Raw genomic sequence first — 24,909 nt, forward strand, 5'->3', positions numbered from 1 at the left:
TCAGTGATTTCAGCAGACACAACTGGAGCAAAAATCTGAGAATCAGGAATGTAAAGAGTTTGACAAGTAATTCGAAATATTAATTACAATGAAGTTAATAATAAAAGGAAACCTCTAAATATTGGCTCACTTTTGCTGTCCTTTTTCCCCTTTGGTTTTCTTTATATTGAAGACTTGCGATCAGTGCTGAATTTCCCTGCAGCAGTTGCTGCCGATGGATTCGAAGGCTTCCCATGCAGTGATTGCACTCGGCCATGTCGAGCCACATTCTCTTGGCCCGTATTTAACCACTGGTTCTGAAAAAAAGAGAGTGTGTGTAAGTACTAGTTATGTAATAACCCTCGACATGCTATCTGTTGGGGGCCGCTGCGTTCTGATATAAACACCGCCCATTGCACACACATCAGTCAGGTTATACCACTTTTACCTTACTCCCAAGGTGTGAAGAACATTACTGCATCCAGTAGTTGGTACAGCGTGGGTTAGATACAGGATAAAGCTCCCTCTACACTATCCCATCACACTCTCCCAGGGCAGGTACAGCACAGGTTAGATACAGAGTAAAGCTCCCTCTACACTGCCCCATCAAACATTCCCAAGGCAGGTACAGCACAGGTTAGATACAGAGTAAAGCTCCCTCTACACTGTCCCATCAAACACTCCCAGGGCAGGTACAGCACGGGGTTAGATACAGAGTAAAGCTCCCTCTACACTGTCCCATCAAACACTCCCAGGGCAGGTACAGCACGGGTTAGATACAGAGTAAAGCTCTCTCTACACTGTCCCATCAAACACTCCCATGTCCTCAGGAACATCCTTCTATTTTGGCCCAACAAGTGGGATCAGCCTCAAGCTTTGGTGAGGACTGTAATTGTGTACATTCGTTATTTGTTGAGAAAGCTAGGAGGGAGTGATGTCCAAATTTTCAGACAATATTAAAATGGAAGGCAGAGTAAAACTGCAAGGGGACATTGATAAGATGGTGGAATGGATAAAACCACAGCAAATGGAATTCCATGTCAGTAAATAGGAGGTGGCACATTTTGGTAAAAAATTAAAAGTATTTGGTTACGTCTTGAATGGGGGAATGTTGGTTGATGTGGGGAGCAGAGAGATTTGGGGGGTTGAGATTCACAAGACATTAAAAGTGTTATGTATGCATGTTAATGTATGTACTGTAACACTTGACCACTGAATGTACCTTCACCCTGTATACACTATACCTGTACTACCAGAGGGTGCTGCTGCTGGAGACCCAAGGGTCACCTGCACACTGCAGGTAACCCAGTATAAAAGGGAGCTCACCTCTTGGTGTCCTCACTCAAGGAGCTGCAATAAAGGACTAAAGTCACTACAATTCAAGTACTATATCCTCACCTCGTGGAGTCGTTATTAGCGAGATTTAGCATTGTTGTTGCTTATCTAAGGGTTAAGTCATGGCAGGACAGCTCGGTCATGTGTTATGCTCCTCCTGTACCATGTGGGAACTCAGGGACGACACCAATGTTCCTGACAACTACGTGTGCGGAGTTGGAGCTGAGGGTGGATTCACTCTGGAGCATCCACGATGCTGAGAATGACGTGAGTAGCACGTGTAGCGAGTTGGTCTTACTGCAGGAGAAGGGTCCACAGCCAGATAGGGAATGGGAGACCAGCAGGAAGAGCAGTGCAAGGAAGGTAGTGCAGGGGTCCCCTGTGGTCATCCCCCTGCAAAACAGATACACTGCTTTGGGTACTGTTGGGGGGAAATGACTCATCAGGGGAGGGCAGCAGCAGCCAAGTTCATGGCACCGTGGCTGGCTCTGTTGCACAGGAGGGCAGGAAAAAGAGTGGGAGAGCGATAGTGATAGGGGATTCAATTGTAAGGGGAATAGATAGGCGTTTCTGCGGCCGCAACCTAGACTCCAGGATGGTATGTTGTCTCCCTGGTGCAAGGGTCAAGGATGTCTCGGAGCGGGTGCAGGACATTCTAAAAAGGGAGGGAGAACAGCCAGTTGTCGTGGTGCACATTGGTACCAACGATATAGGTAAAAAACGGGATGAGGTCCTACGAAACGAATTTAAGGAGCTAGGAGCTAAATTAAAAAGTAGGACCTCAAAAGTAGTAATCTCGGGATTGCTACCAGTGCCACGTGCTAGTCAGAGTAGGAATCGCAGGATAGCGCAGATGAATACGTGGCTTGAGCAGTGGTGCAGCAGGGAGGGATTCAAATTCCTGGGGCATTGGAACCGGTTCTGGGGGAGGTGGGACCAGTACAAACCGGACAGTCTGCACCTGGGCAAGACCAGAACCAATGTCCTAGGGAGAGTGTTTGCTAGTGCTGTTGGGGAGGAGTTAAACTAATATGGCAGGGGGATGGGAACCAATGCAGGGAGACAGAGGGAAACAAAAAGGAGACAAAAGCAAAAGACAGAAAGGAGATGAGGAAAAGTGGAGGGCAAAGAAACCCAAGGCAAAGAACAAAAAGGGCCACTGTACAGCAAAATTCTAAAAGGAAAAAGGGTGTTAAAAAAACAAGCTTGAAGGCTTTGTGTCTTAATGCAAGGAGTATCCGTAATGAGGTGGATGAATTAACTGTGCAAATAGATGTTAACAAATATGTGATTGGGATTACGGAGACGTGGCTCCAGGATGATCAGGGCTGTGAACTCAACATCCAGGGATATTCAACATTCAGGAAGGATAGAATAAAAGGAAAAGGAGGTGGGGTAGCATTGCTGGTTAAGGAGGAGATTAATGCAATAGTTAGGAAGGACATTAGCTTGGATGATGTAGAATCTATATGGGTAGAGCTGCAGAACACCAAAGGGCAAAAAACGTTAGTGGGAGTTGTGTACAGACCTCCAAACAGTAGTAGTGATGTTGGGGAGGGCATCAAACAGGAAATTAGGGGTGCATGCAATAAAGGTGCAGCAGTTATAATGGGTGACTTTAATATGCACATAGATTGGGCTAACCAAACTGGAAGCAATATGGTGGAGGAGGATTTCCTGGAGTGCATAAGGGATGGTTTTCTAGACCAATATGTCGAGGAACCAACTAGGGGGGAGGCCATCTTAGACTGGGTTTTGTGTAATGAGAGAGGATTAATTAGCAATCTCGTTGTGCGAGGCCCCTTGGGGAAGAGTGACCATAATATGGTGGAATTCTGCATTAGGATGGAGAATGAAACAGTTAATTCAGAGACCATGGTCCAGAACTTAAAGAAGGGTAACTTTGAAGGTATGAGGCATGAATTGGCTAGGATAGATTGGCGAAAGATACTTAAGGGGTTGACTGTGGATGGGCAATGGCAGACATTTAGAGACCGCATGGATGAACTACAACAATTGTACATTCCTGTCTGGCGTAAAAATAAAAAAGGGAAGGTGGCTCAACCGTGGCTATCAAGGGAAATCAGGGATAGTATTAAAGCCAAGGAAGTGGCATACAAATTGGCCAGAAATAGCAGCGAACCTGGGGACTGGGAGAAATTTAGAACTCAGCAGAGGAGGACAAAGGGTTTGATTAGGGCAGGGAAAATGGAGTACGAGAAGAAGCTTGCAGGGAACATTAAGACGGATTGCAAAAGTTTCTATAGATATATAAAGAGAAAAAGGTTAGTAAAGACAAACGTAGGTCCCCTGCGGTCAGAATCAGGGAAAGTCATAACGGGGAACAAAGAAATGGCGGACCAATTGAACAAGTACTTTGGTTCGGTATTCACTAAGGAGGACACAAACAACCTTCTGGATATAAAAGGGGTCAGAGGGTCTAGTAAGGAGGAGGAACTGAGGGAAATCCTTATTAGTCGGGAAATTGTGTTGGGGAAATTGATGGGATTGAAGGCCGATAAATCCCCAGGGCCTGATGGACTGCAGCCCAGAGTACTTAAGGAGGTGGCCTTGGAAATAGCGGATGCATTGGCAATCATTTTCCAACATTCCATTGACTCTGGATCAGTTCCTATCGAGTGGAGGGTAGCCAATGTAACCCCACTTTTTAAAAAAAGGAGGGAGAGAGAAAACAGGGAATTACAGACCAGTCAGCCTGACATCGGTAGTGGGTAAAATGATGGAATCAATTATTAAGGATGTCATAGCAGTGCATTTGGAAAGAGGTGACATGATAGGTCCAAGTCAGCATGGATTTGTGAAAGGGAAATCATGCTTGACAAATCTTCTGGAATTTTTTGAGGATGTTTCCAGTAGAGTGGACAAGGGAGAACCAGTTGATGTGGTGTATTTGGACTTTCAGAAGGCTTTCGACAAGGTCCCACACAAGAAATTAATGTGCAAAGTTAAAGCACATGGGATTGGGTGTAGCGTGTTGACATGGATTGAGAACTGGTTGTCAGACAGGAAGCAAAGAGTAGGAGTAAATGGGGACTTTTCAGAATGGCAGGCAGTGACTAGTGGGGTACCGCAAGGTTCTGTGCTGGGGCCCCAGTTGTTTACACTGTACATTAATGATTTAGACGAGGGGATTAAATGTAGTATCTCCAAATTTGCGGATGACACTAAGTTGGGTGGCAGTGTGAGCTGCGAGGAGGATGCTATGAGGCTGCAGAGCAACTTGGATAGGTTAGGTGAGTGGGCAAATGCATGGCAGATGAAGTATAATGTGGATAAATGTGAGGTTATCCACTTTGGTGGTAAAAACAGAGAGACAGACTATTATCTGAATGGTGACAGATTAGGAAAAGAGGAGGTGCAACGAGACCTGGGTGTCATGGTACATCAGTCATTGAAGGTTGGCATGCAGGTACAGCAGGCGGTTAAGAAAGCAAATGGCATGTTGGCCTTCATAGCGAGGGGATTTGAGTACAGGGGCAGGGAGGTGTTGCTACAGTTGTACAGGGCCTTGGTGAGGCCACACCTGGAGTATTGTGTACAGTTTTGGTCTCCTAACCTGAGGAAGGACATTCTTGCTATTGAGGGAGTGCAGCGAAAGTTCACCAGACTGATTCCTGGGATGGCGGGACTGACCTATCAAGGAAGACTGGATCAACTGGGCTTGTATTCACTGGAGTTCAGAAGAATGAGAGGGGACCTCATAGAAACGTTTAAAATTCTGATGGGTTTAGACAGGTTAGATGCAGGAAGAATGTTCCCAATGTTGGGGAAGTCCAGAACCAGGGGACACAGTCTAAGGATAAGGGGTAAGCCATTTAGGACCGAGATGAGGAGAAACTTCTTCACCCAGAGAGTGGTGAACCTGTGGAATTCTCTACCACAGAAAGTTGTTGAGGCCAATTCACTAAATATATTCAAAAAGGAGTTAGATGAAGTCCTTACTACTAGGGGGGATCAAGGGGTATGGCGAGAAAGCAGGAATGGGGTACTGAAGTTGCATGTTCAGCCATGAACTCATTGAATGGCGGTGCAGGCAAGAAGGGCCGAATGGCCTACTCCTGCACCTATTTTCTATGTTTCTATGTTTCTCAGAGTGCTTGCATATACAACAAAAAGCAGCTTCTCAATTTGGTAAAGCTAATGGAATCCTGAGCTTTATGGCGAGAGATTTAGAATAGAAGGTGAATGTAATGGTGAATCTACATAAAACCGCCGTAAAATCATGGTTGGAGACTGTGTAGTTTGGGATTGACACTACAGGATGTTGAGTTGATGGACAGGGAACAGTACAGAGTCACTTGGATGCTGCCTGGTACGAGGGTGTTGCGTATGCAATAACTCAATAGGCTTAGTACCGTGAACTCTGACTCTACTTTATTAGCTCTCAAAGTGAGGATTAAACATGGAGGCTTTCTTTAAATACAGAAGGGCTGTGCGTGTGTGTCTGTGGCCCAATGACCTCCGACGGTCGCTGCCCCTGGTGGCAGGTAAACCCAGGCATACATACGTTACAGAGGGAAAACAGTCAGAAGGCAAGACTTGAAAATGGGGCTGCTTTTGTTAGAACAGAAGAGATTATGGGATGATTTGATAGGTCCGTGCAGCAGAGCTGGTCTCCAGTTGTCTTGGGTAAACCTTGCCACTGGACCAAGACCTAGCTCTGTCAAGCCCGTGTGGTGACTGATGGCCAAAGGCCATCACACGGTTAAAAAAAATGCACGCGCAGGCATCTTCCACCCTTCAACATGTAGTTCGGGTCCTTCACCTGTGAAGTCGTTCGTTTTTTGGCGTAGAAGCAAGTCATCATTTCGAGGGACCGCCTATGATGAACATTATGAGGAGATGGGACAGAGTAGATAGAAGCATATAGTTTATGGGGTCCAGAATGATGAGGTACAGACCCAGGATTAAATGTACGAGATTTAGGACAGGGAAGAGGAGAATTATTTGAGAGTTGTATTACAAAGTACACGGGCCATTCAGGCCAACATGTCCGTGCCGGTGTTTATGCTCCTCACCAGCCTCCTCCCACCCTCTTTACCTCACCCCATCAGCATATCCCTCTATCCTTTCTCCTTCATTTATGTATCTCGATTCCCCTTAAATGCACCTCTGCGATTCACTTCAACTACGCCCTGGTGGCGGATTCCACATTCGAACCACTGGGTAAAGAAGTTTCTTCTGAATTCCCTGCTGGATTTATTCATTCGTGACTCTCTGATATTTATGGCCCTTAGATCTGGTCGGCCCTGTGAGTGGCAACATCTCATCTACCCTGTCAAACCCTTTCATAACCTTAACGATCTCGATCAGGTTACCCCTCGGCCTTCTCTTTTCTAGATCAAAGTGCCACAGCCTGTTTAACCTTTCCCGATGGGTAAAGCCCCTCAGTTCTGGTATCATTCTAGTACACCTCTTTTGGTGCCTTCTAGATCCTTTTTATAACGTGGAGACCTAACTATTCACAGTACTCCAAAGTGCGGTCTAACCAAGGTTCTGTACAAGTTTAACATAACTTCTCTGCTTTTCAGTTCTATTCCACTAGAAACAAGCCCCAATGCCTGGTTTGCATTTTTTAATGGCGTGGTTACTTTTAGTGAGCTGTGTATCTGTACCCCCAGATCCCTCTGTTCCTCGACCCCATTTAAGACATTTATTTTCCATGCAGTATGTGGCCTCCTTACTCTTCCTGCCAAAATGTACCACCTCACACTTATCTATATTGAAGTTAATTTGCCAATTACACGCCCATTCTGCAAGCTTATAAATGCCTGTGTGTACTAGAGGGAGCAGCGTGCAGCGGCCCGGAAATTGCCACGGTCCCGGCCTGCAAGACCATCAGCAGGCCGGGGCCATCAGAGGGAGCAGCGTGCGGCGACATACCACTGCAGGAAGGAGACGGCTGCAAAGTGAGGTCGCTGATTGCAGTGCGGGCAGGCACAGCAGGAGGGACATAGGAGCGGCAAGAGTTTGTAGAGGGAGGTGACCGGGGCCCAGGAGAGGCGGGAGTCTGGGGCCCAGAAGGGACAAGGGCCCAGGGACAGCATGGACCAGCCCACACTGCGATATCACTAGGGGGGATAGTGCTGGACAGGCTAATGGGACTCAAGGTAGACAAGTCCCCTGGTCCTGATGAAATGCAACCCAGGGTATTAAAAGAGATGGCGGAAGTTATAGCAGATGCATTAATTATTAATCTACCAAAATTCTCTGGACTCTGGGGAGGTACCAGTGGATTGGAAAGCAGCTAATGTAACTCCTCTGTTTAAAAAAGGGGCAGACAAAAGGCAGGTAACTATAGGCCGGTTAGTTTAACATCTGTAGTGGGGAAAATGCTTGAAACTATCATTAAGGAAGAAATAGTGGGACATCTAGATAGGAATAGTGCAATCAAGCAGACGCAACATGGATTCATGAAGGGGAAATCATGTTTAACTAATTTACTGGAATTCTTTGAGGATATAACGAGCATGGTGGATAGAGGTGTACCGATGGATGTGGTGTATTTAGATTTCCAAAAGGCATTCGATAAGGTGCCACACAAAAGATTATTGCAGAAGATAAAGGTTCGCGGAATCAGAGGAAATGTATTAGCATGGATAGAGAATTGGCTGGCTAACAGAAAGCAGAGAGTCGGGATAAATGGGTCCTTTTCGGGTTGGAAATCAGTGGTTAGTGGTGTGCCACAGGGATTGGTGCTGGGACCACAACTGTTTACAATATACATAGATGACCTGGAAGAGGGGACAGAGTGTACTGTAACAAAATTTGCAGATGACACAAAGATTAGTGGGAAAGCGGGTTGTGTAGAGGACAGAGAGAGGCTGCAAAGAGATTTAAATAGGTTAAGCGAATGGGCTAAGGTTTGGCAGATGGAATACAATGTGGGAAAGTGTGATGTCATCCACCTTGGGGGAAAAAAAACCCGTAAAAGTGAATATTATTTGAATGGGGAGAAATTACAACATGCTGCGGTGCAGAGGGACCTGGGGGTCCTTGTGCATGAAACTCTTTTGAGTTTATCTGTGAAAACATAAAATATTAAACGGTGCCACCCGACCTGGGTGACACTCCAGACATTTACAAGGCCCATTTTTTTTTTTTTTTTTTTTTGGTGTTTTTTCTTTTTTTTTGTTTTTTTTTTGGGCACTAAAATCACAATTTTTCCCCAGTGCCCCCTATAAAAGGGAAGGGGACACTAAAAGCACCGGCAATTAAAACAAATTAACTTTAAAACGTAAAATCAAATTAAAATTTGGTTGCCGGGCGTGATGATGCACTCCAGTCCCTCCGGTGCCCACCTCTCGCGGAAGGCCGCGAGCGTACCGGTGGACACCGCGTGCTCCATCTCCAAGGACACCCTGGACCGGATGTAAGAGCGGAAGAGAGGCAGGCAGTCAGGTTGAACGACCCCCTCGACCGCCCGCTGCCTGGACCGGCTGATGGCACCCTTGGCCGTGCCCAGGAGCAGTCCTACGAGGAGGCCTTCGGACCTACCCGCTCCCCTCCGCACAGGGTGCCCAAAGATCAGGAGAGTGGGACTGAAGTGCAGCCAGAATTTCAGGAGCAGCCCCTTCAAATAATGGAACAGGGGCTGCAACCTTGTGCACTCAATAAAAACATGGAACACGGACTCCTCCAGACCGCAGAAATTGCAGGCGGCCTGGGAGTCCGTGAACCGGCTTAAAAATTTGTTGCACGGCACTGCTCCGTGCACCACCCTCCAGGCCAAGTCCCCGATGAATAGTGGGAGGACCCCTGCGTAGAGTGCCCTCCATCGGGGACCCCCGCCTCCTCCGGACGGCAAGATGGTACGCCATGGCGTGTCCGGACGGCCGGCGAGGATGGCAAAGTTGAGGGTGTGCATGAGCAGCCCGTACAGGAAACCCCTCCGCGCGGAACTGAAAGGCACGGAGGGGATTTCCCCGAGGCGGCTCAAGTTGTGAGGCGCCGGCCCCCGAGGGAGGTTCCGGGGTTTGGCGCCGATGAGGAATTCCGTCCGGACGGGGGTCAGTTCGGACGGGATCTCCCCACGTGCTTGAGCCTCCTCGATACACCTAACGGAGTCAGGGCCCAGAGCTGTTTTTAGCGACTCGATGGCATCGGCCGCGTGGCGGACGTTGGCAGAATTTAGACGCCGCGCTCCTTGTGCATGAATCCCAAAAAGTTAGTTTGCAGGTGCAGCAGGTAATCAGGAAGGCGAATGGAATGTTGGCCTTCATTGCGAGAGGGATGGAATACAAAAGCAGGGAGGTCCTGCTGCAACTGTATAGGGTATTGGTGGCCGCACCTGGAGTACTGCGTGCAGTTTTGGTCACCTTACTTAAGGAAGGATATACTAGCTTTGGAGAGGGTACAGAGACGATTCACTAGGCCGATTCCGGAGATGAGGGGGTTACCTTATGATGATAGATTGAGTAGACTGGGTCTTTACTCGTTGGAGTTCAGAAGGATGAGGGGTGATCTTATAGAAACATTTAAAATAATGAAAGGGATAGACAAGATAGAGGCAGAGAGGTTGTTTCCACTGGTCGGAGAGACTAGAACTAGGGGGCACAGCCTCAAAATACGGGGGAGCCAATTTAAAACCGAGTTGAGAAGGAATTTCTTCTCCCAGAGGGTTGTGAATCTGTGGAATTCTCTGCCCAAGAAAGCAGTTGAGGCTAGCTCATTGAATGTATTCAAGTCACGGATAGATAGATTTTTAACCAATAAGGGAATTAAGGGTTACAGGGAGCGGGCGGGTAAATGGAGCTGAGTCCACGGCCAGATCAGCCATGATCTTGTTGAATGGCGGAGCAGGCTCGAGGGGCTAGATGGCCTACTCCTGTTCTTAATTCTTATGTTTCGAGGGACTATCTATGATGATGATGTACTTGTGGGGCCGTGGAATGCAAAACCAGAGTTAGAGATTGAAGCAGAAACCATGCCAACGGTTATGTATGCAACACCTTGTAACCATTCTACCGCCACCAGAGGGTGCATCTGTTGGAGTCCCAAGGAAAAGCAGGCCTCCCATGCTGTGCCAGCACTCTGGAGTTAGAATAAAGAGGCTAAGGTCACACTTACTCAAGTCTACAGTACTCAGTCACATTGCTTTATTTGAGACATAACACCAACCAAATTAAACATCCGTGGTTGATCAGCTACATCTCTCTGGGCCTTATTATGCATTATATCTGCTCTCAGTTTCCCCTGTCTAATGAGGAATCCCAGTTTTTTTTGATTGGATGGTCCTTACTTATTTCCCTCATCATTCTGGGGACTCTTCTAAAACATAAGAAATAGGAGCAGGAGTAGGCCCCTCGAGCCTGCGCTGTGTACCTTTTTCAGCTCAACGACATCCTGTTGAAGATAGAGGAATAAGAATAAAAAACGATAAAATCCTTAGAGTGGATAGAGGGATGAGAATAGAGCTGAGGATACAGGGATGAGTAGGATAGAGAGGAGAGGATCAAATGCCAAGGCCAGAGAGATTATCCGTGGTGTAATGACACAGGCCTTGGGCATATTTCAGCTGCGAACCACCTGCTCTAAACAAAGAAATTTACAGCGCAGAAGGAGGCCATTGCGACCCATCGTGTTCGGGCCGGCCGACAAAGAGCCGCACGGCCCTCGGTCAGCAGCCCTAAAGGTTACATATAAACCTATGAACAATGACGGAAAGGCAAAGAGCACCCAGCCTAACCAGTCCGCCTCACACAACTGCAACACTCCTTATACTGAAACATTCTACACTCCACCCCAACCGGAGCCATGTGATCTCCTGGGAGAGGCAAAAACCAGATAAAAACCCAGGCCAATTTAGGGAGGAAAAAATCTGGGAAAATTCCTCTCCGACCCATCCAGACGATCGAAACTACTCTCGGAGATCACCCTGGCTGTATTCGATTCCCTGCAGTACTTACCATTATATCTGCTCCGTCCAACAAAAAGTCATCTAGTCTAATCCCAATTACCAGCTCTAGGTCCGTAACCCTGCAGGTTACTGCACTTTAAGTGCCCATCCAACCATCTCTTAAAAGTGGTCAGGGTTTCTGCATCCATCACTCTTCCAGGCAGCGAGTTCCAGATCCCCATGATCCTCTGCGTAAAGAAGCCCCCCCTCAAATCTCCTCTAAACCTTCCACCAACCACGTTAAAACTATGCCCCCTCATAATAGACCCCTTGACCAATGGAAATAGACCTTTACTATCCACTATGTCCAGTGGAAACAAAATAGCAGCAATTACACAGTGAGCCATCACCATGTATCATCATAGCTGGTCCCTCATGTCATAGAAACATAGAAAATAGGTGCAGGAGTAGGCCATTCGGCCCTTCAAGCTTGCACCACCATTCAATATGATCATGCAACTTCAGTACCCCACTCCTGCTTTCTCTCCATACCCCCGATCCCTTTAGCCGTAAGGGCCACATCTAACTCCCTCTTCAATATATCCAACGAACTGGCCTCAACAACTCTGTGGTAGAGAATTCCACAGGTTCACCACTCTCTGGATGAAGAAGTTTCTCCTCATCTCGGTCCTATATGGCTTATCCCTTATCCTTAGATGGTGACCCCTGATTCTGGACTTCCCCAACATCGGGAACATTATTCCTGCATCTAACCTGTCTAATCCCATCAGAATTGTATATGTTTCTATGAGATCCCCTCTCATTCTTCTAAATTCAAGTGAATATAAGCCTAGTCGATCCAGTCTTTCTTCATATGTCAGTCCTGCCATCCCTGGAATCAGTCTGGTGAACCTTTGCTGCACCCCCTCAATAGCAAGAATGTCCTTCCTCAGATTAGGAGACCAAAACTGCACACAATACTCAAGGTGTGGTCTCACCAAGGCCCTGTACAACTGCAGTAAGACCTTCCTGCTCCTATACGCAAATCCAGGATGACTTGCTTCCACGTCAAAAAGGAATGAGTTCACAGGTGTTTCAATGAAGGACCTAATATTCCGGATCCTGAACTATAATTCTGAAGGGTGGAAGATGCCTGTGCGTGGATTGACAGAGCTAGGTCTTGGTCCAGTGGCAAGGGTTAACCAAGACGACTGGAGACCAGCTCTGCTGCACGGACCTAGTGCACACACATGTCGCAGTGTGGGCTGGGCCCGTGCTGCCCCTGGGCCCTCGCCTCTTCTGGGCCCCGAACTCTCGCCTTTCCTGGGCCCCAATCACGTCGCTCTACGAACTCTCGCCGCTCCCTCGCACCAACCTCGCTGCTCCAGCTGTACCTGCCCACGGTTTTGGTGATGTCCAGTCCAGTCTTCAAAAGGAGCATACCACTTCAAGGTGCAGCGCATGCTGGAGAGTGACGGCTGTGAAGAGGGTGACTGAAGTAGACAACACTAGTTAGGCAACAGCTGGAGTACTGCCTGCAGATCTGGTCACCACATTACAGGAAGAATGCGATTGCACTAGAAAGGGTGCAGAGGAGATTTACGAGGTTGCCAGGACTGGAAAACTTTAACTCTGATGAAAGATTGGAAAGGCTGAGGTTGTTTTTTTTGGAACAGAGGAGTCCGAGGGGAGATTTAATGGAGGTGTATAAAATTATGAGGGGCCTCGATAGGGTGGATAGAAAGGACCTAATTCCCTTAGCAGGGGCAATAACCAGGGAGCATAGATTTAAAGTAATTGGTGGAACGATTAGAGGGGAGAGGAGGAAATATTTCTTCACTCAGAGGGTGGTGGGGGTCTGGAACTCACTGCCTGAAAGGGTGGTAGAGGCAGAAACCCTCACCACATTTAAAAAGTACTTGGATGTGCACTTGAAGTGCCGTAACCCACAAGGCTACGGACCAAGAGCTGGAAAGTGGGATTAGGCTGGGTGGCTCTTGGTCGACCAGCGCAGACACGATGGGCCGAAATGGCCTCCTTCCGTGCTGTAAATTTCTGTGATTCTATGTTGGTGAACTCGGCATCTGCCTTTCACAATTTTAAAATCACCGATGTCAGAAAAAAAACGAAAGAAAAACCGAAGGAGCTAGGAACTGAAATTGACCCGGGTCACCAGTTCCGTCCAGGAACTAGTTCTCTGGGAACGGCCCGTGTTTATGGCAGTCAACAGACCCTACATAGAAACATAAGCCACGTAATTCTTCAATTTTGTTCCCTCTTCCCTCCTTTAATTCCTTCTGAAATGCTGTTGGTCTGTAATATCATCCAGCTGTGAGGAACGGGTCGTAGCTGAAACGTTAACTGACCTGTTTGTCCACAGATGCTGCCTGATCTGCTGAATGTCTCCAGCGTTTTCTGTTTTTAGTGGATAAGTCCCCAGGCCCTGATGAAATGCATCCCAGGCTGGTGGGCGAAGCAAAAGAGGAAATAGCAGAGGCCTTGACCATCATTTTCCAGTCCTCTTTGGATTTGGGCATGGTACCGAAAGACTGCTAATGTGGTACCTTGTTTAAGAGAGAGAGAGAAAGGGCTAGGCCAAGTAATTACAGGCCTGTCGGCCTAACCTCAGTTAGGGAAAATTATTAGAAAAACTCCTGAAGGTTAATGTTAGTGTTAAGAATCGAATAACTCCACGAGGCTAAGTACGGTGAGCTAGTTCAGGCCTGACCTTACTCTAGTTTATTTATTCTCAGTGAGGATTGAACATGGCTGCCAATATTATATACACTGCTTGCACGTGTCTGCCAGTGACCATTAGGACTCCGACTGTTGTGCCCTTTGGTGGCAGGTAAAACCCAATTAACATACATAACAGTTAGGGTTAGGGTCCCTTCCTTTTCTTTTTGTGGTATACATCAATGATCTAGATCCCCAGCATTGAAGCACTGACCACACTTGATCAGCTCCGCTGGGCGGGCCACATTGTCCGCATGCCAGACATTGAGACTCCCAAAGCAAGCGCTCTACTCGGAGCTCCTCCACGGCAAATGAGCCAAAGATCGACAGCGGAAACGTTACAAGGACACACTCAGAGCCTCCCTGATAAAGTGCAACTGACACCTGGGAGTCCCTGGCCAAAGACCTTCCTAAGTGGAGGAAGTGCGTCCGGGAGGGCGCTGAGCACCTCGAGTCTCGTCGCCGAGAGCATGCAGAAAGCAAGCGCAGGCAGCGGAAAGAGAATGCGACAAACCTGTCCCACTCACCCTTTCCCTCAACGACTATCTGTCCCACCTGTGACAGGGACTGTGGTTCCCGTATTGGACTGTTCAGCCACCTGAGGACTCATGTTTAGAGTGGAAGCAAGTCTTCCTTGATTCCAAGGGGCTGCCTATAATGATATTTGAATATAGGGGGTATATTTAAGAAGTTTGCAGTTAACACTAAAATTGGCCGTGTGGTTGATAATGAAGAGGAAAGTCATGGGCTGCAGGAGGATATTAATCTACTGGTCAAGTGGGCAGAACAGTGGCAAATGGAATTTAATTTGGAATAGTGTGAGGTGATGCACTTGGGGAGGGCTAATAAGGAAAGGGTATTCACATTAAGTGGTAGGCCACTTAGTAGTGTAGATGAACAAAGGGACCTCGGAGTGCTTGTCCACAGATCCCTGAAAGTAGCAGGCCAGGTGGATAAGGCATACCTTTATTTTTTGCCGAGGCATAGAATACAAGAGCAGGGAGGTCATGCTTAAATTGTATAATATTCTAGATAGGCCACAGCTGGAATACTGCGTGCAGTTCTGGTCACCATATTATAGGAAGGACGTGATTGTATTGGAGAGGGTGCAGAGGAGATTTACCAGGATGTTGACGGGAGTGGAGAATCTTAGCTATGAGGACAGATTGGATAGGTTGGCTTTGTTCTCCTTGGAACAGAGGAGGCTGAGAGGAGACCTCATTGAGCTGCACAACATTTTGAGAGACCTGGATATAGTGGATAGCAAGTGCCTGTTTCCCATGTTGGAGGGGTCAATTACAAGGGGGCATAGTTTTAAAGGTGGTTGGTGGAAGGTTCAGAGGGGATTTGAGGGGAAGCTTCTTCACCCAGAGGGTTGTGAGGGTCTGGAACTCACTGCCTGGAAGGGTGGTAGAGGCAGAAACCCTCACCACATTTAACACTAGACCATTCACAATTTCGGTGTCCTTTTGACCTGGAGATGAGCCTCCGAACCCATAACCTCTCCATCACAAAAACCACCGATTTCCACCTCCACAATATTGCCTCTGCTAATTTGCTGCTGAAACCGTCATCCATGCTTGTGTTACCTCTAGACCCAACTATTCCAATGCTCCCCTGGCCAATCTCCCACCCTCCATAGACTTCAGCTGGGTATCTGCAGCGAGTGACTCACCTCCTGACTCCCCAAAGCCTCTCCACCATCTACAAGGCACAAGTCAGGAGTGTGATGGAATACTCTGCACTTACCTGGATGAGTGCAGCTCCAACAACACTCAAGAGGCTCAACACCATCCGGCTTGTCCAGGGACAGAGCAGCCCACACGATTGGCACCCCATCCTCCACCACCAGCGCACCGTGGCTGCAGTGTGTACTGTTACACTCATAATAAAGTGATACAACTGAGTACTGTATACAATGAGTAAGTGTGACCTTAGCTCCTTTAATTAATTAAACGCTAGAGTGTTGGTACAGTGTTGGAGGCCTGCTTTTCTACAATGCTCCCAAGGGATGCTGGGATTCCTTGGGACTCCAACAGGTGGGCCCTCTGGTGGTGGTGGTGGTGGTGGTGTGATACAGGTTGCCAAGGGTTACATACATAACATGTACCATCTACAAGATGCACTGCAGCAACTCACCAAGGCCTCTTCGGCAGCACCACCCAAACCCCCAACTTCTACCACCTAGGGCAGCAGACACAAGTTCCCCAAGACACAAACCATCCTGACTATATATCACCATTCCTTCATCATCGGTGGGTCGAAATCCCTAACTGCACTGTGGGAGATCCTTCACCCCAAGAATTGCAGCAGTTCAAGGCAGCGGCTCACCACCAAGTTCTCAAGGGAAATTAGGGGCAGGCAATAAATGCCAGCTTTGCCAGCAATGCCCACATCCCATGCAAAACTGTGCTGCTGTGTCCTAACTCGCACCAAGTCCCACGCACCCATCACTCCTGTGCTCACTGAACTACATTGCCTCCCGATTTTAAATTCCTCCATGGCCTCTATTGTGTATGTAAGCACTCTGTCAATGACACCACAAGGCAGGGGTACGGCACTTGAACTGTACAGATTGTAGTCCTTTATTGCAGCTCCTTGAGTGAGGACACCAAGAGGTGAGCTCCTTTTATACTGGGTTACCTGCAGTGTGCAGGTGACCCTTAGGTCTCCAGCAGCAGCACCCTCTGGTGTACAGGCAAGGTATATACAGGGTGAAGGTACATTCAAGTCTCGTGTTACAGTACATCATTGGCATGCATACATAACAGCCTCATCCCTCCCTATCTCTGTAATCTGCTCCAGCCCTACAATCCTCCAAGATCTCTGTCTCCTCGAATTCTGGTCTTTTAGGCATCCCCAATTTTAAATCGCTCCACCGTTGGCGGCCGTGTCTTCAGCTACCTAGACACTAAATTCTGGAATTCCCTCCCTAAACCCCTCTCTCTCTCTCTCTCTTCCTTTAAGATGCTCCCAGTCACCTGTCCCAATATGTGGCTTGGTGTCAAACTTTGTTTGATAAAGCATCTTGGACCATTATAGATGCTATATAAATGCAAATCGTTGTTGTTGCTATCCACTCACATTTCTTCCACTGCCAGAGAATATGGTGGTCAAGCCTTTAGTCTGTTGTGTTGGTCTCAGGACCTTTCCAGCCTTCAGCTCACCCAGAAGATCTTGGTTACTTGAAGAAGGAGAGGTCATGTTGAAAAACGTCGGTTCTGCAAAGCCAGTGAAATATGATATTATAGCCAGACAGACATTAGCGAACCTGGCTAGTGACATGTGGAAAACTGCACTCAGCTACTAGCTAAATGTTCACACTCAATAACTGGGTATAAGGCAGAGTAAAGGCTGATTCTGTTGGTTACTGTCAGCACCGAGAAAGGCACGTCACACCGAGCAAAGCTGCAGTAATCTTTGTCCACCAAGTACTGGTTAAAACTGCATTTGTTGGTGGCCAAGTGATACAGCAGACAGGGAGCAAAGAGTCGGAATAAACGGGTCCTTTACAGAATGGCAGGCAGTGATTAGTGGGGTACCGCAAGGTTCAGTGCTGGGACCCCAGCTATTTACAATATACATTAATGATTTAGACGAAGGAATTGAATGTAATATCTCCAAGTTTGCAGATTACACTAAGTTGGGTGGCAGTGTGAACTGTGAGGAGAATGCTAAGATGCTGCAGGGTAACTTGGACAGGTTAGGTGAGTGGGCAAATGCATGGCAGATGCAGTATAATGTAGGTAAATGTGAGGTTATCCACTTTGGTGGCAAAAACAGGAAGGCAGAATATTATCTGAATGGTGACAGATTAGGAAAAGGGGAGGTGCAATGAGACCTGGGTGTCATGGTTCATCAGTCATTGAAAGATGGCATGCAGGTTTAGCAGGCGATGAAGGCGGCAAATGGTATGTTGGCCTTCACAGCGAAAGGATTTGAGTATAGGAGCAGGGAGGTCTTGCTGCAGTTGTACAGGGCCTTGGTGAGGCCACACCTTGAATATTGTGTACAATTTTGGTCTCCTAATCTGAGGAAGGACATTCTTGCTATTGAAGGAGTGTAGCGAAGGTTCACCAGACTAATTCCCGGGATGGCAGGACTAACATGAAGAAAGACTAGATCAACTAGGCTTATATTCACTGGAATTTAGAAGAATGAGAGGGGATCTCATAGAAACATAAAATTTTGACAGGATTGGACAGGTTAGATGCAGGAAGAATGTTCCCGATGTTGGGAAAGTCCAGAGCCAGGGGTCACAGTCTGAGGATAAGGGGTAAGCCATTTAAGACCGAGATGAGGAGAAACTTCTTCACTCAGAATTGTGAACCTGTGGAATTCTCTACCGCAGAAAGTTGTTGAGGCCAGTTTGTTAGATATATTCAAAAGGGAGTTAGATGTGGCCCTTACGGCTAAAGGGATCAAGAGGAATGGAGGGAAAGCAGGAGTGGGGTACTGAAGTTGAATGATCAGCCATGATCTTACTGAATGGAGGTGTACGCTCGAAGGGCCGAATGGCCTACTCCTGCACCTATTTTCTATGTTTCTATGAATCGCAGAGTAGAAAGGTCTCGGGATTGATCCTGGCTTGACCGAGCTGCTATTGGGCACGATGGTGGTAGGGGCATCAAATCAGCCTATGTACCCCTGGGCTAGGAAGGAACATACAGCCATGGTTCCCACTCCTGATTATCCATCATCTGCCAGCAAGTGTGGGGGTGAGTGGGGTGAGTGGGGTGAGTGGGGTGAGTGGGGTGAGTGGGGTGAGTGGGGTGAGTGGGGTGAGTGGGGTGAGTGGGGTGAGTGGGCGTATACATGGGTAATAAGTAATAAAAAGACTTGCATTTCTATAGCACCTTTCACGACCACACAACCAAAGCGCTTTACAGCCAATGAAATACTCTTCGAAATGTAGCCACTGTTGTAATGTGGGAAACACACCAGCCAATTTTCACACAGCAAGCGCCCACAAAATGCAATGTGATAACGAGATCATTTGTTTTAGTGATGTTGGCTGAGGAATAAAATATTGGACCAAGACACTGGGGATAACTCCTCTGCTCTTCTGAAATAGTGCCATGGGATGTTTTACATCCACCCAAGGGGCCAGATGAGTCTCAGATTTAATAGCTCATCCGAAAGACGGCACTATTTATCCCTCAACCAACATCACTATCTGGGCATTATCTCTGGTGTTTATGGGAGCTTGCTGTGCGCAAATTGGCTACTGCATTTACTTCATTGCAACAATGACTACACTTCAAAAGTACTTTGTTTTCTGTAAAAGGCGCTATTTAAATGCAGATTCTTTATTTTATGTTGCACATTTTTTAAACCCATATTTTATATTATCCGTATATTGGTACTGGTAAACATTGAATATTATAAATAAATGTCCTTTTTAAATTAGAACGTGCACAATAAGCTATTAGATTAGGTGTAACCAGAAAAGAGAGATCAGGCAACTGTTTACATCTCCTCTGTCAATGCTGGCCTTTGGCCGTTAGCAAGTGTAAAAGTCAAGATAAATTGTAATGATTAGTTGATGCCAAGATTGAGTAATAAAAACTCTAGAAGGTAGGGTGAAATTCCATAGGTTCAAACTTCTGGAGAAAACTGGTTAGTGGAGACGACAGATTGATGAGTCAGAGGACAAGTAGCAGAATGGATAGCTAGCTGGCTTCAAAACAGAAAGCAGAGAGAGTAGGGGTAACGGGTAGTGATTCACAGTGGCAGTAGGTGGGTTGTGGTGTTCCACAAGGATCAGTGCTGAGACCACGGTTGTTCACAATTTACATTAACGATTTAGACCGTGGAATTAAAAACACAATTTCTAAATTTGCGGATGACACCAAATTGGGGAGATCGTCAATACTGAGGAGGACTGCACCAAATTACAGGGGGACATTAATAAACTTGCAGAATGGGCATATAATTGGCAAATGAATTTCAACAGAGATAAATGTGAGGTGTTACATTTTGGTGGGAAGAATAGGGAGGTCACTTATTACTGGGAGGGTGTGAGTCTGGGTGGGGTAAAAGAATAAAAAAGGGATCTCGGAGTACAAATAAACAAATTACTAAAAGTTGCAACACAGGTGAGCAAGGCCATAAAAAAAGGCAAACCAAGAACTAGGGTTTATTTTAAGAGGTATAGAATTGAAAAGTAGGGAAGTTATGCTAAACCTGTATCGAACCTTGGTTAGACCACACTTGGAGCACTGCGTACAGTTCTGGTCGCCATATTATAAAAAGGATATAGAGGCACTGGAGAGAGTGCGGAGAAGATTTACAAGGATGATGCCAGAAATGCGAGGGTATACATATCAGAAAAGGATGAACAGGCTGGGTCTCTTTTCTCTCAAAAAAAGGCTAAGGGGTAACCTAATAGGAGGTCTTTAAAATGATGAAAGGTTTTGATCGAGTGAATACAGAGAGAGTGTTTCCACTTGTGGGGAAGTGCATAACAAGAGGCCATCAATATAAGATAATCACCAAGAAATCCAATGGGGAATTCAGGAGAAACTTCTTTACCCAGAGAGTGGTGAGAATGTGGAACTTGCTGCCACAGGGAGGGGTTGAGGTGAATAGTATCGATGTATTTAAGGGGAGGCTAGACAAGCATATGGGGGAGAAGGGAATAGAGGGTTATGCTGATAGATTTAGATGAGGAAAGACGGGAGGAGGCTCGAGTGGAGCATAAACACCGGGTTGGGCTGAATGAATATGCAGTTCAGAAAGCGGCCAATGTAAATAATTTATTTCTAGAATAAACTTGGATACAAGTCAAGTAAAATAACTCCACCCCAGACTCGGGGAAAGCTCCCTCAGTGAGACGACCATTTATGGTGAAATGTGAATAGATTTGTGGACATATGGTCAAGATGTGCAGAGTTGAGACTGTCCAAACACATTCCATGTAGGACCCTTACAACAAACAAATAGGGACATTCATCCCATTAATCAGGCTTGGATTTGAATTTAGGTTCTCGATACGAAGGCCGCGATTTCGCCTACTGGGTCGGGAGCTAGATGGGAGACGTTGTGGACAGGTTCCAGCCCCGCTTCTGGCCCCATGCCGGCTTCCCCCACGACTTTCCCCTGATTGGGCTCGTTAAGCTCACCCAGCAAGGTTCCCGGCCAATTAAAAAGAAGCGGGTCTGATGACGTCATTTGATGATGCGTCATCAGCCGGTTTCCTTAAAAAGGGACCGCGGCCAAATTTATTTTGACAGTTGTGCTGTCAGTGTTCTACAGCGTGGAGGTGCTGCAGACACTGCCAATCACGGCACAGAGGGGCACGGCTACACCCAGGCTCTCCCACGCCTCCCTCCATATGTTTATGGAGGGAGTCACAGCACGTGGGAAGGTTCTCTTCCCTTCCAATGGAGCAGAAGAGACCTCCCCAGGACACCAACGCAGCCTGGTTGCACGTTGCACAGGAGGGCACAAGCAGGGATGTGGTCAGGGTGACCTGGCTGCAGTGGTACAAACCTTTCAATGATCTCAGTAGATCGCGAAACGTTACTGCAAAGCCCCACTCAACCTCATCCTGCTGTGCCACGCAGCACATCCCCATCACTCTGCCTTCCCTACCCTACTCCTGCACATCCTTACTCACACCAGCTTACCTTGCACCTCCACCCATCCCTCTGATAAGCTTATAACAACAGATAAAACTGAGTACAGTGTACAATGAGCAAGTGTGGCCTTGGCTCCTTTAATGCGACTCCAGAGTGCAGGTACCTCGTGGGTGGCCTGCTTATATACTGTGCTCCCAAGGGATGCTGGGATCCCTTGGAACTCCAACAGGTAGGCCCTCTGGTGGTAGTGTAATATAGGTTCCAAGGGGTTAAATACATAACACACTATCTACATAATCACTTCCCCATCTCACTCGCCACCCCTCGCACTCCCCCCCACCTCATCCTAGTGCATTCATACCAACTAACAACACACAAGGGCAGGCACTTGGGTCTTTTAGCCAATGTTCATGTAAAGTTTCTGTTAATACATTGTCACTGAAATCTTTATTTTCAACACTTGCCCTCCTTCGACAGATTTGCGCACCTTTGGAAGTGGCTTGGTGAATTGTGATGAATGATGAGACATAAGGGTACCCCCCACAATGGTGATTAAGGGTTACGGGGAGCGGGCGGGTAAGTGGAGCCGAGTCCACGGCCAGACCAGCCATGATCTTGTTGAATGGCGGAGCAGACTCGAGGGGCTAGATGGCCTACTCCTGTTCCTAATTCTTATGTTCTTATGTGAGGAGTGTGAATGGACATTGTAGGGACGCTTTATGGTGTTGGTGTAGGGTGATGCCAACCTGGCACATCATGTGGCGTCCCAGGCAGCAATGTAGTCAGGTGCTGAAACCTGGTGTCATCTCCAACATCAGGTGATTGCGGAGAAGATTCGCGTGCGTGCGTGGTGATGTTGGTGCTGACAGTGGTGGGATTCGGAGGACCAAGGTAAGATTTTGTTTTTCCCTCCCAAGGGCACCAACGCTGATGGAATAGATGGCAGCTGAAGTTGAGATGACAGAAGCGATCGGTCAGTGGAGAGAGAGGTTGTTTCAAGGAAGTGACCGTGGAGAGAGCGTTTACTCCAAACACTTCCAAACTGCATAAAACCCCCAGAAAAGTGTGTTCTCCAAGTCCTGAAGGCTCCAGCGTCTAACATTGGAAGTTGAGCAGCTGTGAAATGGCAGCTTTTAGATCACTTTTGCAGCGGTCACCTTTTCAGAAACTTTTATATTTGATATCTTTTATATTTTGACGGCGGACCTGCCCTCTGAGTGACAGCAAAATCCTGCCGAAATGTCAGTATCTAACCCACTGCGCCATCCAGTCCCCATAAATAAAACGTCAACCACAATTCTGTACTGACCTTCATTCGGAGACTGAAGGGGTGACGTCGTCCTGTTACACACTAGAGAACTGGGAAGCGGGGATGTTAGAGAGTTGGGCAGAGGAAGGGATGTAGGTACGGTCCTGTGGCTGCAAGACGAGGGACAAGAATCCTGAAACAAGTAACAACCTTCATTAATGGCACTGCACACAAGGTACACTGAAAAAGAGAGCGCATAGTCCAAACTTTACTTCCCGTGAATTTCAATTCTGTGGCAATTAGGGAAAGCTCACATTTCAACTCTTGAAATCTCCATATTTTAATTACAAGATGTGGCTGGTCACTTTAAATTTGTTTTTCTGCAAACTATTTCCAGGTATCACCTTCATCCACAGGAACTGTTTACAGCAATACTACATTTTTTTTTTTGAACGTAAATATATTTTGATGGCTTTGCCCTGAATTCTATCAGTTGAAAGTAAAGGGCTAGACAACGCGTGCCTTTGGGTTGGTAGTCAAGTATCTCCTGTGTTGCTCAAACCAGGAGCCAGCTGAACTACTTGATGTGGATCAGATGCTGGTGAAAGGTCACTTGGTGTATCGGATTGACCAAGTGTCTTTGTGGGAGGAGTTATCAGCTCATTGAGCCGACTGTTACTGTGCGACAGTTCTGAAGTATTACCTTATCCCTTGTTAATTTAGGACTGTGGTCACTATGGGGTTATGTTATTAGAATGTGTGCATCACTGGCAAGGCCGGTATTATTGCCCATCCCGAATGGTCCTTGAAAGGTGGGGGCGGGAAAATCATCTTGAACTGCTGCAGCCTGTTTGGTTTACACAAATGAGAGGCATGCTCGGCCCTATGAGAAGGGAATTAAGAGTCAATCACATTGTTGAGAGACTGGAGTCACATATCGGGCAAGGATAGCAGATTTTCTTCCCTAAAAAAAGTCATTAATAAACTAGTCGGGTTTCTACATCAGATTCATGGTCACATTTACTGACACCAGTAGCTAGTTATATTCTTACCCTTTCATTATCCATGTTTCTGCTCTGGGCAAATGCTGAGTGATGTGTAGCAATTCCTCCAAACCTGCCCAACACACCTATTCTCCAGTGTAGATATAACCCTTCCAAAAGCAGGCAGCAGTAACTTCCTCTTTTAAAAAAAAACATGTTTAAATACATCAGAAAAGACAGCAATGGTGGTTGCAACAGATAACCAGGGATTACTTCAGGAATTCAGCAACTCATTTAAACAAGAATGCACAATTAGCCTCAAAATGAGAATAGTACATCAAGCCTGCATCGAATGTTGGGGAAGTTCAGAACCAGGGATCACAGTCTAAGGATAAGGGGCAAGTGTATTGTATGGGGTTAATCACATACTGTTAATTATGATATTTAGTCATTTACACAGTGTGTCTCTGTCCCAAGCCCCGTAGAATGTTGTTGCTATAGAGAGAGGGGAAGGAGACCTTGGGACGCACACCAGCTTGTTATGAGACAGTAGGCGCCTCAAGATCTCGTGCTTTGTGGACAAACAGCTGGGGCCTTACAGATTAGGAGTTGGCCATAAGCCACATGCACCCATGTTTTGCTTAATAGTATAAAGGAGCGGCACTGTCCCGTAGCTCTTCGAACTTCACCTTGGACCGTGATTCGCGAGCGGTGCCGGGACCCCCAATGCTCCAGACCAGCCGTCGTTGTGGAGTTCCCAACGGGCTGAATACCATGAGCGTTGTTGCATCTAATCATACTTCTCTTTTCTTCATAAACTGTATTATTAATGTTCCTTTTCTCTCAGTAAACGGTATTTTATTCTTTACTTCATTTGTCTTGTCTCTTATTTAACATTCATCCAGATCCCGAACCTGGCTCTATTATTATCATCGATCCAAAACAGTAAGCCACTTAGGACCGAGATGAGGAAAAACTTCTTCACTCAAGAGAATTGTGAACCTGTGGAATTCTCTACCACAGAAAGTTGTTGAGGCCAGTTTGTTAGATATATTCAAAAGGGGGTTAGATGTGGCCCTTACGGCTAAAGGGATCAAGGGGTATGGAGAGAAAGCAGGAATGGGGTACTAAAGTTGCAAAAATGATCAGCCATGATCATATTGAATGGTGGTGCAGACTCGAAGG

General features: G+C 46.9%; 1 long non-coding RNA gene across 1 annotated transcript; it reads right to left on the reverse strand.

The window, feature by feature from the left end:
• Window positions 1-276: 276 nt before the first annotated feature.
• Window positions 277-23,868, reverse strand: LOC139233006 (uncharacterized). Its single transcript, XR_011588131.1, has 4 exons — window positions 23,794-23,868; window positions 22,802-22,934; window positions 16,994-17,130; window positions 277-296 (listed from the first exon to the last, which is right to left on the reverse strand). It is a non-coding gene; the product is annotated as an uncharacterized lncRNA (long non-coding RNA).
• Window positions 23,869-24,909: the final 1,041 nt, after the last annotated feature.

Source organism: Pristiophorus japonicus, chromosome 20, assembly GCF_044704955.1.
Source record: "Pristiophorus japonicus isolate sPriJap1 chromosome 20, sPriJap1.hap1, whole genome shotgun sequence".
NCBI lineage: Eukaryota > Metazoa > Chordata > Chondrichthyes > Pristiophoridae > Pristiophorus > Pristiophorus japonicus.